The following is a 12,865-nucleotide window of genomic DNA, read 5'->3' as shown; positions in this document are numbered from 1 at the left end:
CTCCCTCTGGGCCTCACTGTTCAAAGCGATGTGGTGGCTGCTTTCCCAGCGTTGGGGTTGCAAGCTGTCGGGGATTCGACTGCAGCCGGGATTGTTCTCCCTGCCGCTGGGACTGTTCTCCCTGCCGCTGTCCCTGGTGCGACCACAAACAGCACCGCCCCCTTTCGCTCTTCCTACCTGCCCGAAGGCCGCCGCTGGTTTATAACTTCATACGTTGGGCTTCCATATAGTTTTATTTTCTGGAATTTCTAGTTATCTTTTGTTTTGAAGTAGTTGTATTCCTCTCTAGTTGTAGAGGGAGACCGAGTGTGTCCATCTAAGCCTACATCTTGGCCGGAAGAGGGTTGTTTGTTTTCTTGATGTTGAGTCGTATCAGCTCTTTATATATTTTGGAAATCAGTCCCCTGTCTGTGATGTCATTGGCAAATATGTTTTCCCATATGGTTGGTTTCCTTTTCATCTTGCTGATGTTTTCTTTTGCTGAGCAGAAACTTTTTAGTTTGATGTAATCCCATTTATTTATTTTTTCCTTTATTTCTCTTGCTTTAGGAGATGTATCCGTGAAGAAATTGTTACATGAGATATCTGATATTTTCTTGCCTATGTTTTCCTCTAGGACTTTTATGGTGTCACAGCTTACATTTAAGGCTATGATCCATCTTGAGTTTATTCTTGTGTGTGGTGTAAGTTGGTGGTCTAGTTTCATTTTTTTGTAGGTCCCTATCCAGTTCTCCCAGCACCATTTGTTAAAGAGGCTTTTCTCACTCCATTTTATGTTCCTACCTCCTTTATCAAATATTAGTTGACCATAGAGGCCTGGGTTTATTTCTGGACTCTCTATTCTGTTCCACTGATCTATATGTCTGTTCTTATGCCAGTACCAGACTGTTTTGATTACAGTGGCTTTCTAGTATTGTTTGATATCTGGTGTTGTGATTCCTCCTGCTGTGTTCTTCCGTCTCAAGATTGCTTTTGCTATTCAGGGTCTTTTTTGGTTCCATATGAATTTATGGAGTATTTGTTCTAGGTCTGTGAAATATGTCATTGGTATTTTAATAAGGATTGCATTGGAACTGTAAATTGCTTTGGGTATTATGGTCATTTTGATGATGTTGATTCTTCCCATCCAAGAACATGGTATTTGCTTCCATTTATTTGTATCTTCCTTAATTTCTTTCTTCAATGTTATGTAATTTTCAGAGTACAGGTCTTTTATCTCTTTGGTTAAGTTTACTCCTAGGTACTTCATTTTTCTTGTTGCTATAGTAAATGGTATTTTCTTTTTTGTCTCTGTCTCTGATATTTTATTGTTGGTGTACAGAAATGCCTTAGATTTCTTTATATTTATTTTGTACCCTGCTATTTTGCCAAATTCACTTATTATATCGAGTAGTCTTTTAGTGGAGTTTATAGGATTTTCTAGGTATACTATCATGTCATCTGCATATAATGAAAGTTTTACTTCCTCTTTCCCAATTTGGATGCCTTTTATTTCTTTTTCTTGTCTGATTGTTGTGACTAGGACTTCCAACACTATGTTGAAAAGGAGTGGAGAGAGTGGACAACCTTGTCTAGTTCCTGAGTTCAGGAGGAATGCTTTCAGTTTTTGTCCATTGAGTATGATGTTGGCCTCAGGCTTCTCATATATAGCCTTAATTATGTTAAGGTATGCTCCCTCTATTCCCATTTTGCTGAGTGTTTTCATCATAAATGGGTGTTGTACTTTATCAAATGCTTTTTCTGCATCTATTGATATGATCATGTGATTTTTGTCTTTCATTTTGTTTAGGTGATGTATTATATTTATTGATTTGCGAATAATAAACCATCCTTGCATCCCTGGAATGAAGCCCACTTGATCGTGATGTATGATCTTTTTCATGTATTGCTGGATCCTGTTTGCCAATATTTTATTGAGGATTTTAGCATCTATGTTCATCAGTGATATTGGCCTGTAGTTTTCTTTCTTTGTTGTGTCTTGACCTGGTTTGGGGATTAGAATAATACTGGCTTCATAGAAAGAGTTTGGGATTTTCCCCTCTCCTTGAATTTTTCAGAACAGTTTGAGGAGGATAGGAGTTAGTTCTTCCCTGAATGTTTTGTAGAATTTGACAGTGAAGCCATCCGGTCCAGGGCTTTTGTGTGCAGGGAGATTTTGGATTACTGTTTCAATTTCCTTCTTTGTTATGGGTCTGTTGAGACTTTCCACTTCTTGCTTCAGTTTTGAAAGGTTGTATGTTTCTAGAAATTTGTCCATTTGTTCTAGATTGTCAAATTTCTTGCCATACAGTTGTCTGTAGTAATTTCTAACTATCATTTGTATTTCTGTGGTATCAGTCGTGATTTCTCCTCTTTCACTTCTGATTTTGTTTATTTGGGTCTTCTCTCTTTTTTTCTTGATTAGACTGGCTAGAGGCTTGACGATTTTGTTTATTTTTTCGAAGAACCAGCTCCTAGTTTTGTTGATCTTTTGTCATTTAGTTCTGCCCTGATCTTGATGACTTCGTTCCTTCTTCTTGCCCTAGGCTTTGTTTGTTGTTGTTGTTCTAGTTCTTGTAGTTTTATGGTTAGGTTTTTTATTTGAGATTCTCCTATCCTTTTCAGATATGCCTGTATTGCTATGAACTTCCCTCTCAGGACTGCTTTTGCTGTGTCCCACAGGTTTTGGACTGTTGTGTGCTCATTATCATTAGTTTCTAGACATTTCTTGATTTCTATTTTAATGTCATTGTTAATCCATTCATTATTTAATAGCATGTTATTCAATCTCCATGAGTTTGGGTGTCTTTGATTTTTTTCTCTGAGGTTGATTTCTAGTTTAAAGGCATTGTGATCTGAAAAGATGCTTGATATGATTTCAATTTTCTTGAATTTGTTGAGGCTTGTTTTGTGTCCTATCATGTGGTCTATCTTTGAAAATGTCTCATGTGCATTTGAAAAGAATGTATATTTTGGTTCTTTGGGGTGGAAAGTTCTATATATATCAGTTAGGTCCATGTGGTTTAGTGTGTTGTTCAATGCCTGTATATCCTTGGTGTTTCTTTGCTTTGATGATCTGTCTATTGTGGATAATGGAGTGTTGAAGTTTCCTACTATGAGTGTGTTGTTATTGATATCCTTTTTGTGGTCTTCTAGTATTTGCTTTATGTATTTGGGTGCTCCTATGTTGGGTACATATATGTTTATCAATGTCATATCTTCTTGATGGATTGTTCCTTTAAGTATTATGAAATGTCCTTCTTTGTCTCTTTTTATTGCCCATGCTTTGAAATCCGTTTTGTCTGATATGAGGACTGCTACCCCGGCTTTCTTTTCCAGTCTGTTTGCTTGGAATATTTTTTTATATCCCTTTACTTTCAGTCTGTGTAAATCTTTTGTTTTGAGGTGCGTTTCTTGTAGACAGCAAATATGTGGGTCCTGTTTTCTTATCCATTCCTTTTAATTGGAGCATTTAATCCATTTACATTTAAGGTTATTATTGACGTATATTTATTCATTGCCCTTTGTACCTCTGTTCCTCTCCTCTCTTGTTCTTTCCTTCTTTATTCTTAGAACACACCCTTTAGCAACTCTTGCAATGCTGGTTTGGTGGAGATGTATTCTTTCAGTCTTCCTTTGTCTGAGAAACTCCTTATTTCACCTTCTATTTTGAATGAGAGCCTTGCTGGGTAGAGTATTCTTGGTTGTAGGCCTTTGTTTTTCATTGCTTGAAATATTTTTGACTATTCCCTTCTGGCTTGTAATGTTTCTGTTGAGAAATCAGTTGATAGCCTTATCGGAGTTCCCTTGTATGTTATTTGCTGTTTTTCTCTTGCTGCTTTTAGGATTCTCTCTCTGTCTTGAAATGTTGCCATTTTAATTATGATATGCCTTGGAGTGGGTTTTTGGGGGTTCCTCTTCATTGGGACTCTCTGTGCTTCCTGAACTTGTATAAGTTTTCCTCTCATCAGGTTCGGAAAATTTTCTGTCATTATTTCTCCTATCAGTTTTTCAATCCCATGCTCCTTTTCTTCTCCCTCTCTAATTCCGATGACCCTGATATTATTTCTTCTCATGCTATCCTGTAATTCCCTTACATCTTGTTCATATTTTTTTAATCTTTTTTCATTTTGCTGTATTGTCTGGGAGTTCTTCTCTACATTATCTTCTAACTCACTAATCCAATCCTCTGCTTCGTTTAGTCTGCTTTTGACTGATTCTATTGTGTTTTTCAGTTCAGAGATTGAATTCTTCAATTCTGCCTGGTTCTTGTTAACAGTTTCTATGTCTTTTTTTATGCTGGTGTAGTTCTCTGCAAGTTCCCTGTAATTTTCTTGGAGCTGCTGGTAACTTCCTTGGAGGTTGTTATAGTAGTTTTTAAGGATGTTGAGTATATTGAGCTTCTTTTACCACCATTGTTTTGAATTCCATATCTGACATTTGGGGTATGTCTATTTCATCTATCTCTCTTTCTGAGGATTCCTCTCTTCTTTTCATTGAGGGGTTATTTTTGTGTCTTATTATGTTGGATTCTTTTTGTTTGTTTTTATTTATTTGTTTGTTTTTTGGGGGGGTGGTCTGCTTTGACTTCCCTCCTTTGTGATATGAGATTCTTTATCAGAGATCTGGGGGTTTCAGTGGTGCAATCTCTTTGATATCCTGAGCCTGATGTTCTTGAGTTACCCTTTATGTCGTTTGTTTATGCTATCTGGTTATATTTCAGATGTTCTTTGGTAGGATCTGCCTTCTGGCTAGTTGGTTGGGAATCACTCTATCCACTTTGTCTTGAGTTCTTTTGTGGAGATGCTGTTAAAAACATAAACACACAGCCCAGGCAGGAGACCCACACCCTCAAAAAATATCCCCCACCCTCTATCCCACTATCGTCTGCCAACGAACCTGTATTAATATAAATGTGAAGAGAATAGAGCTTTTATACTATAAGAAGAATAGATAAAAAGTTGTTTTTAGGGAGGAAAAATATAATTTTTGATACAGGGGTTGATAGATTAATAATAATTGAGACTATGAAAGCCAGTAGGTAATATTTACAGTGTATGTTAATAAAAATAGAAGAAAAGGATGGAATAATGCATAATATAGTAAGAAAGTGGGATTGTATTGTATTTGGGTTTATATAGTAATTATATTCTATTATTTAGAATGATAGGGGGGCTAAACTAGACACACAAACAAATAAACAACGACTGAAGAGAAAGGATGAGAAGGAGAGGTTATATGCAACACGTTTGAGATAAAGTTTGTTTTTCTTTTGGAAGGGAAAAAAACAACAAAAAATAAGAAAGAAAAGAAGAAAGAAAGAAATAGAGAAAAGAAAGAAGAAAGAAAAAAGAAGAAAAAAAAATAAAATAAATTTAAAAAATAAAATAAAATCCCAAGAAAAAAGAAGAAAGAAAGAAAGAAAGAAAGAAAGAAAGAAAGAAAAGAAAGAATAAAGAAGAAAGAAAGAAAGAAAGAGAAAGAAAGAAAGAAAGAAAGAAGAAAGAGAGGGGGAAAAAGTGGGGAAAAAAAAAGGGATGCTTTTACTCCATTTTAGCCTTGGTGTGTCGCCTTCTTTTTCTGCGTCCGCAGCTGGTCTAGTGTGGCGATTCAGAGGTTCTTGTTTCTTGCATCACTGGTGTGGGCCCGCGGTTGCCGGCAAGGTGCATTCCCTTACTGCCCGCTGGAGCCAGCTGAGGTGTCCTTGAGCGCGCCCCTGCATGGGCGGGGCAGCCCGAGAGCTTGCCCCCCAATTGGCGCCTATTGTCCCCAGGCTGAGGTGTTTTCACGCTCGCGCACCCATGCCCTTAGTCCCACTAAACCGAGCTCCGGGAGTTGGTCTCTCTCCTCTTAGGGCGGGGCCCCGGACACTTGTGCTCAGTGGAAGTGAGCGTCTGTGGGTCGCTGCAGCCCACTGTTCTGGCGCTGCAGCTGCCTGCCTTCCCTCACCCATCTGGGCAGGCATGAACAGAGCCTGCGCTACTGGTCTGCTTTCCGGCCTGGGGCCTGGCGCCCACAGGAGCTGTCTAGGGGTGTCTGCGCACAGTCCTCTGCGTGTTCAGTGGGCCCTCCCTGTGCCCGTTGGGGCACTGATCTTATGTCTGTTGGGGAGTGTCTGAGGGATGTCTGGACTCAGTTCCCCACACACCTGGGCCAGTGAATGAGAGCACTTCCCTATGCGCACCCCCAGGACCCAAGGGTAGGGTTGGGGAGTGGATGAGCGCGCCTCTGCGCCTGCGCTCCTCAAGAATGGCCTCCCACCCCCAAACTTTCCTCCCCTCTGCACCATCCACTAGAGAAAAATATAAAGGAGAATTATGTTCTCACTTGCCCGGCAGCACGCTGTCTCCTGTCCTTCAGCGCCAATGCCACTTGGTCGAGTCCCGTCTCTGCCAGCGGGCAGAGACCTGCTCTCCTCCCGACTCCTCTCCAGGGTAGCCTGTGGTTGCCAAAAAGCCTTTGTGTACTTCCAGCCACAGCTCAGGCAGCCGCCCCAGTCAGGAATCCTGTTTCGTCCCCTTTTCCTCTGCTATCCTCACTAAACAGGTTGTTCCCAGGTGGATTTTCTCTAATCCAGCAGTGCCATGGCTCGACTCCTGCCAGTGTCCAGCTATTCACTGAGATGTTCTGTCTGCAATTAGCCCAAACTGCAGACGGGTTTCGGGAGCCTGAAAACGCAGCCTCCCCTCACTTCTCCCCCGTCTTCTCAAAAAAAAATGCCAATATGGTTCTTAATCCCTGCACCATTTCCCCATTTCTCCCCCTTCCCCCTCCCAGCTGATAATCCTCCAAATGACATCCATACTTATGATTCTGTTTCTATTCTGGTTTCCTTAGTTGGATTTTGTTCTTATTTTTTAGATTCAGTTGTTGGTAGTTGTGAGTTTGTTGTCATTTTAGTGTTCATAATTTTGATCTACTTTTTCTTAAGTTAGTCCCTTTGACATTTCATATAATAATGGTTTGGTGATGAACTCCTTTAGCTTTATCTTGTCTGGGAAGCATTTTATCAGCCCTTCCATTCTAAATGATAGCTTTGCTGGATAGAGTACTCTTGGTTGTTTATCCTTGCTTTTCATCACTTTGAGTACTTTTTGCCAGCCACTTCTTGCCTGCAAAGTTTCTTTTGAGAAATCCACTGATAGTCTTATAGGCACCCCTTTGTAGGTAACTCTCTGCTTTTCTCTTGCTGCTTTTAAGATTCTCTCTTTATCTTGAACCTTTGGCATTTTAATCATGATATGTCTTGGTGTGGTCCTCTTTGGGTACAGCTTGTTTGGGACTCTGTACTTCCTGGACTTGTATGTCTATTTTCTTTGCCAAATTTGGGGAGTTTTCCTTCATTTTTTTTTTTTTTTTTGCATAATCTTTCAATTTCTTGCTCTTCCTTTCCTCCTTCTGGCTCCCCTATGGTTCAGATACTGGCATGTTTAAAGTTGTCCCAGAGGTTCCTAAGCCTCTCCTCACTTTTTTCAATTCTTGTTTCCTCATTCTGTCCTGGTTGACTGGTTTTTCTTCCTTATGTTCCAAATCATTGATTTGAACCCTGGCTTCCTCCCATTCACCATTGGTTTTCTGTGAATTTTCCTTCATTTCACTTAGCATAGCCTTCACTTCTTCCCTTATGTGTTTGCCATACTCAAGCATATCTGTCAATCCTGTGAGCATTTTTATCACCAGTGTTTTGAACTCTGCATCTGTTAGGTTGGCTATCTCCTCATCTGTTAATTTGGCTATTTCCTCATCGCTTAGTTCTCCCACTGGAAACTTGATCTGTTCCCTCTTTTGGGCCATACTTCTCTGTCTCCTCGTCCTGACAGTCTCCTATGTTTGTTTGCCTCTGTGTCTTAGAGCTGTTGCTCCTGTTACATTGTAAGCAGCAGAGCCTTAGAGATTCATCAGTACAGGGCAACCCGTTTCACCACATTGTGGTGCTATATGTGAGGGAGGGGTCTGAGAGGGTACAATGCCACCCACTCAGCACTCGCCCCATTTCCAGGTACTTCTCTCCCCTTCATAAGGGACTGCCTCCTCTCTAGCTGTTGCCCTGGCTGTCGTTCCAAAAGTGTGTGGGTCTGAGGACATTCTAGGACCATGGGGGCCTTTTAAATAAGTGGACTCCACTGAGAGACCAGCAGTCTCCTCTTCTGCCCTAACCCCCACCGGCCTTCACAGTCAGAAGCAATGAGGCTCTTCTTTTCCCCGGCGCTGGGACCGTGAGCTGTGTGGCCTAGTCAGGGGCTGGTAACACTCCTCAGGTGTCCCTCCTGACTTTTTAAAATGTGTGACTGCGTTTTCCACCTGTCTGCCACTGCCACTGCTGCTGGATCTGCTGCTGCCACCACACCACATCCTCTCCACCCTGACTCCATCCCTCCTACCTGTCTGGATGAGTATTTCTTCTTTATATCTTTGTTTACTGGACTTCCATGCAGCTTGATTTTCTGGAACTTCCAGTTGTCTCTAGTTTTGAGGTAGTTGTGTTCCTTCTTAGTTGTGGAGAGAGATGCAGCGTGTCTGTCTTTGCCTCCATCTTGGCCAGAATTCCAGGAGATGTAATTCTTGAGGCTGACTTTTAGTCACTACTCCAGTCCAGGGTTCTGGGTGCTCTAGGGATGAACTCTTGGCCAGCTCTAAGTCTCTTTGCTCTACTCTGAGTAGGACCCAATGCTCGGAGGGTAAAAATATGAATCCCTCCATTGTCCTTTGGTCCCCTTCCAAGGTGTGGTTTAACCACTGACCTAAGGTTCATCTTTGGCATATAACATATTTACTGAAAAATCATTTAGCTTAAATTACTTTCAGTGTTTTGAATATATTTCCCATGTCAAGACTGTAGAATAAATACAAGTACAATAGCTTAGGAAAATTAAACATTGCATAAATTGCCTGACTGGGCTCTTAATCATTGTCAGGTTCTTGGCTGAGCATCATGGGAATTTAAAATCACTCCAACTGGGAAGGATGTATATTTCTCTCTTACTTCTTCACTTCCTTATCCAAGCCCTCCTCAAAACCCCAACACCTTGCAGTGGGAGTTCATAGGCATGAGAATTTGCAGACTTCGGTCTTTTTCTACAGCCCTCCTCCTTATCGATGGTGAACCACAGCCTCCTTCTCTCTCCAGAGGAAGCTGGCCACAGGGCAAGACTGGTGATGAAGGGGTAGGGCATTTTACAAGAGATAAATTATGGTATCAGTTGCTTACTGAGTACCTTCAAACTATACATCTTTCTCATGTGTAGGGACTTTCAAACACAATCTGTATTCATTGTAATTTTTTTACAAGTAATTTGTTAACTCTTCTAATATCAAAGTAATGACTCTCAAATTAGGAATCCTCAAAGCAGTTGCCAAGCATAAACCCTGATTCTAGTATAGCCCATATCACTCTGTGTCATTTTATGTACGCGTATGGATATCCATACTAGACTATTAGATCTTAAATTCTGAATCATGATTTACTTACTTTTGTATCTTCCCAGCTTGTGTCTTAAATGGTACATAGTCAATGTTTATTTTTTAAAAAAGTGTTGAGAGCTTAACCTGGATCTCTTCAGCCTGGGTGGGACAGGATCGAGGGACATGTGGAAAGAAGCACAGGAATAATAGGTATACACTTATGATGTGGTAGTTGGAGCAGTTTAAACACTGTCTCCTAGATGAAGTGACCTTTGAATTGAACCTTGAAAGATTACTATAGTTCCACCAAATGGAAAGAAGAAATGATAGAGAGTAGCACAAGATGACATGAAAGCAAGTTTTTGAAAAACTCTAATTTGCTTGGTGTGTCTGGAGCATAAGGTGGGGAAAGAACCTCATGGAAACTTGCAAGAAGTTGCAGTGTTTTTACATATTAACTACTTTTCATCAATAATTATCATAAATATTTTATTATGGTATGTCCTTTACTTTAAATCCAATTTGTCTTTTTCTCATTCAACAAATATTTACTATCTGTAAAATTTGGGACACTTTTTTAGTAGTCAGTATCTGGCTCAGTTCCACCTCTCCAGTGGCTTATTCATTGCTTTAGAAATGTTTTGTAGATGGTTTATGTAGTTTGTCTTAGTACTGATCCTTATAAAACAAGCCAGTAATTGCATCTTTGATTCCTTTATATCTTCCCACAAAATCTGCATCAAAGTTTGATAGATACTGTTGTTTAATAAATGATTTTGAATTAAGCTAACTTCAAGCGTACCATAGTAGAATGAAGGGGGCTAATAGGGATAAAGAATAAATATTAATAAAGAAGACCTAGAAAGATAAATATTAATGCAAGGAAGAAAATGATTAAAGCTGGGATTAAAGGAGGATTACTTAGGGGTGTTAAAAAGCATAGAATCTTAGGTCTTGAAAGTATAACTCTTAGGTTTAGATGCATTTCTAGAAGCCACACTTAAGGACACCTAATTAGGAAAAAGGATGAACAGGACTCTACCATTCTCTCTATTGCTAAGGTTCTAGGAAGCACCCAGCAATATTGCTTCAACTCAGATTTGACTAGGGATCTATGGCACTATTTAAATAACTCCAAATTTGTGGTTCTCATGCCTGTGTTCTGAGCCATCTGGCAAAAGGTGAGATGGTAGTTACAGCAATTGAACTAACTCCTCAGTACTGGGTAAATTGTTTTAATAGAACTTCAAAACATGAAAACAATCACAGTACCCTTTTTTTCTCTATTTCTGAAATACAATGTTCAAGTTCTGGGCCAGAGGACCCTGACTGGATTGCATTTTGTATCCACATTCAGTAGTTTGACAAGCCAAGTTAACTGCACTGTTTCTAACTCGTGCAAATCAAATTGCTTCTCAAATTTGTTGCTCCCTGATAGGAGGAACAATCCCTCAAAGTTCCATTTCTCCTTTATGGTCTTGGTGGTAATATGGGTGTCACAGCAGTGACACATAACTCTCCTGTAATGTTTTTTGTTACATCAGGTTTGAGTAGACCTTGGGCAAAAAATGACTAATGACACCCCCTCCTCCTTCAGTGAGGGGCAAATGAATCAGATACCACACCAAAAAGCAACGGAAATATGAATCAGGTGTATTAAAGTTTTATCTCTAACTAGTGATAAAATCCTGCAGAAGTTCCTCAAGACATCATTGATTTCTTCCTTTTTAAAATGTGTTCCCATTAAACTTTAACATCTTGACTCTTGACTATTTCTTCCAAATCTAATTAAATTGCTCTTTATTATGAAACATTTTATATTTTTGCTGTCTGAGTATTTTGGAGGACAAAATACTCTGCCTAGCTTTTGGATACCTGATGAAAAACACACCTAGCTTATGCATAGATTTATCTCCATGGCAGCAAGTTAAAACAAAAGAAGCCTTTGGCACTGATCCCTCCACAAAGGAGGGAAGCTGCTTTACACAGTGTCTATCATTTCATTAGATGAACATTTTGAGGACACTTGCATCCAGCTGGCAAAGCTAGCGCCAAGATCAACTGAGGAAAAAAGCTATAGCACAGAAAACTAGCCTCCGAATTCTTAATGCAGAATTGGTGTACAGCCATGGACAACCCTAGATAACAACTTTGTGAGTTCTCCACTCCAGTGTCTTCAGGAGCAAACATGGCTCATTCACTGGTTTCTGCTTTTGTTCTTTTGTTTTATTTTTTATTTTTTATTTTATTTTCCAGCTACCCCAAAGGGCATGCTAACATTATTGATCTCTTCCTTTACCACTCATTGTATCTTAATGCAGAAGACGTGTCCACATATTCTTCGCTATTTGACTACAGTAGTCAAAACAAACAAAGATGTTCGAAAACCCTGGCAGGTGCTAAGCGGTCTGATCAAAGTTATTCAACAAGAGTCTTACTCATAAAAAGACCCAAATACAGTTTGTTGAAAGCTTATATGTTAACTTTGACTTTGATGGGTATCAGAAATAGCTGAGGGAATGTGAATCTGTGCTTAGGAATGACTTCGTGGTGCCTTGTCTTGAGAATTGAATTGAAATTACCTGCCTCTTCATATTTGAAATATTTTTGTCACATCCACCAGTGTATCAGCATTAACATGTTGACACATAAATTGAACATGACTCCAGAAGCTGAAATGCAGATTATAAATTTGATTAGAAATGCAAGACTGGATGTAAAGTTCGATTCCAAATTAGGTCATGTGGTATGGGTAACAATGCAGTTTCACCTTATCAGCAAGTGATTGAAAAGACCAAAAGCCTTTCATTTAGAAGCCAGATGTTGATAACAAATATTGAGAAGAAACTTAATCAAGAATAGAAAACCAGGGGCTCCTAAGTGGGAAACTCAAGACTCTGGCTTCTACTGAAGAACTGTAAAGAAAATATGAAAAAATAACCTACAAAAGATTAAATAACAAAACTATTACATAAAGGGTGACAGAGTTTAGAAGCAATTAAAATATTGAGTATATGTTTTGGAGAATTTGAATAAAATTCGCTGTGTTTCTTAAAAAACAGAAGCTATAGCATACACTTAGGAATTTTAAATTATAAAACTATACTTTCATTTCTCCTCCAAAAACTCAAAGAATTCTTTCATCAGACCGTTCAGCTATACAATAAAATAGAACTCAGAATGAAATAAAGCATTAGTCTCTTGCTTCCCAAGAGGAAGGGACATTTCATATTTTTTGAGCCACCCCATTAATGTTGTAAAGTAGTATAAATATGCTAATCTTGGTACTGATAGTGTTTATATTTTCCATAATAAAAAATGGGAGTTGTTCCCCTTTAACCCAGAATTTTTTCTCTGGTCCCATTGCTATTGCAGTCATTTCCTTTGATGCTCTCGGGCCCTTTATTGACCAATATGTTAAAAAATTGCCAACCCCTCATGGAGAAATTAACTGGATAAAACTATACACTAGAAGGGGAATATT

At 39.3% G+C, this 12,865-nt stretch overlaps 1 pseudogene; it reads left to right on the top strand.

Moving 5' to 3' along the window:
- The first annotated feature begins 9,075 nt into the window (after positions 1-9,075).
- Positions 9,076-12,292, top strand: LOC150015323 (eukaryotic translation initiation factor 3 subunit E pseudogene; annotated as a pseudogene).
- Positions 12,293-12,865: the final 573 nt, after the last annotated feature.

Source organism: Furipterus horrens, unplaced genomic scaffold, assembly GCF_987537825.1.
Source record: "Furipterus horrens unplaced genomic scaffold, mFurHor1.1.pri manual_scaffold_3, whole genome shotgun sequence".
In the NCBI taxonomy this organism is placed as follows: domain Eukaryota; kingdom Metazoa; phylum Chordata; class Mammalia; order Chiroptera; family Furipteridae; genus Furipterus; species Furipterus horrens.
Note: the sequence above shows the minus strand (reverse complement) of the source record. Positions and strands in the feature narration are given on the sequence as shown.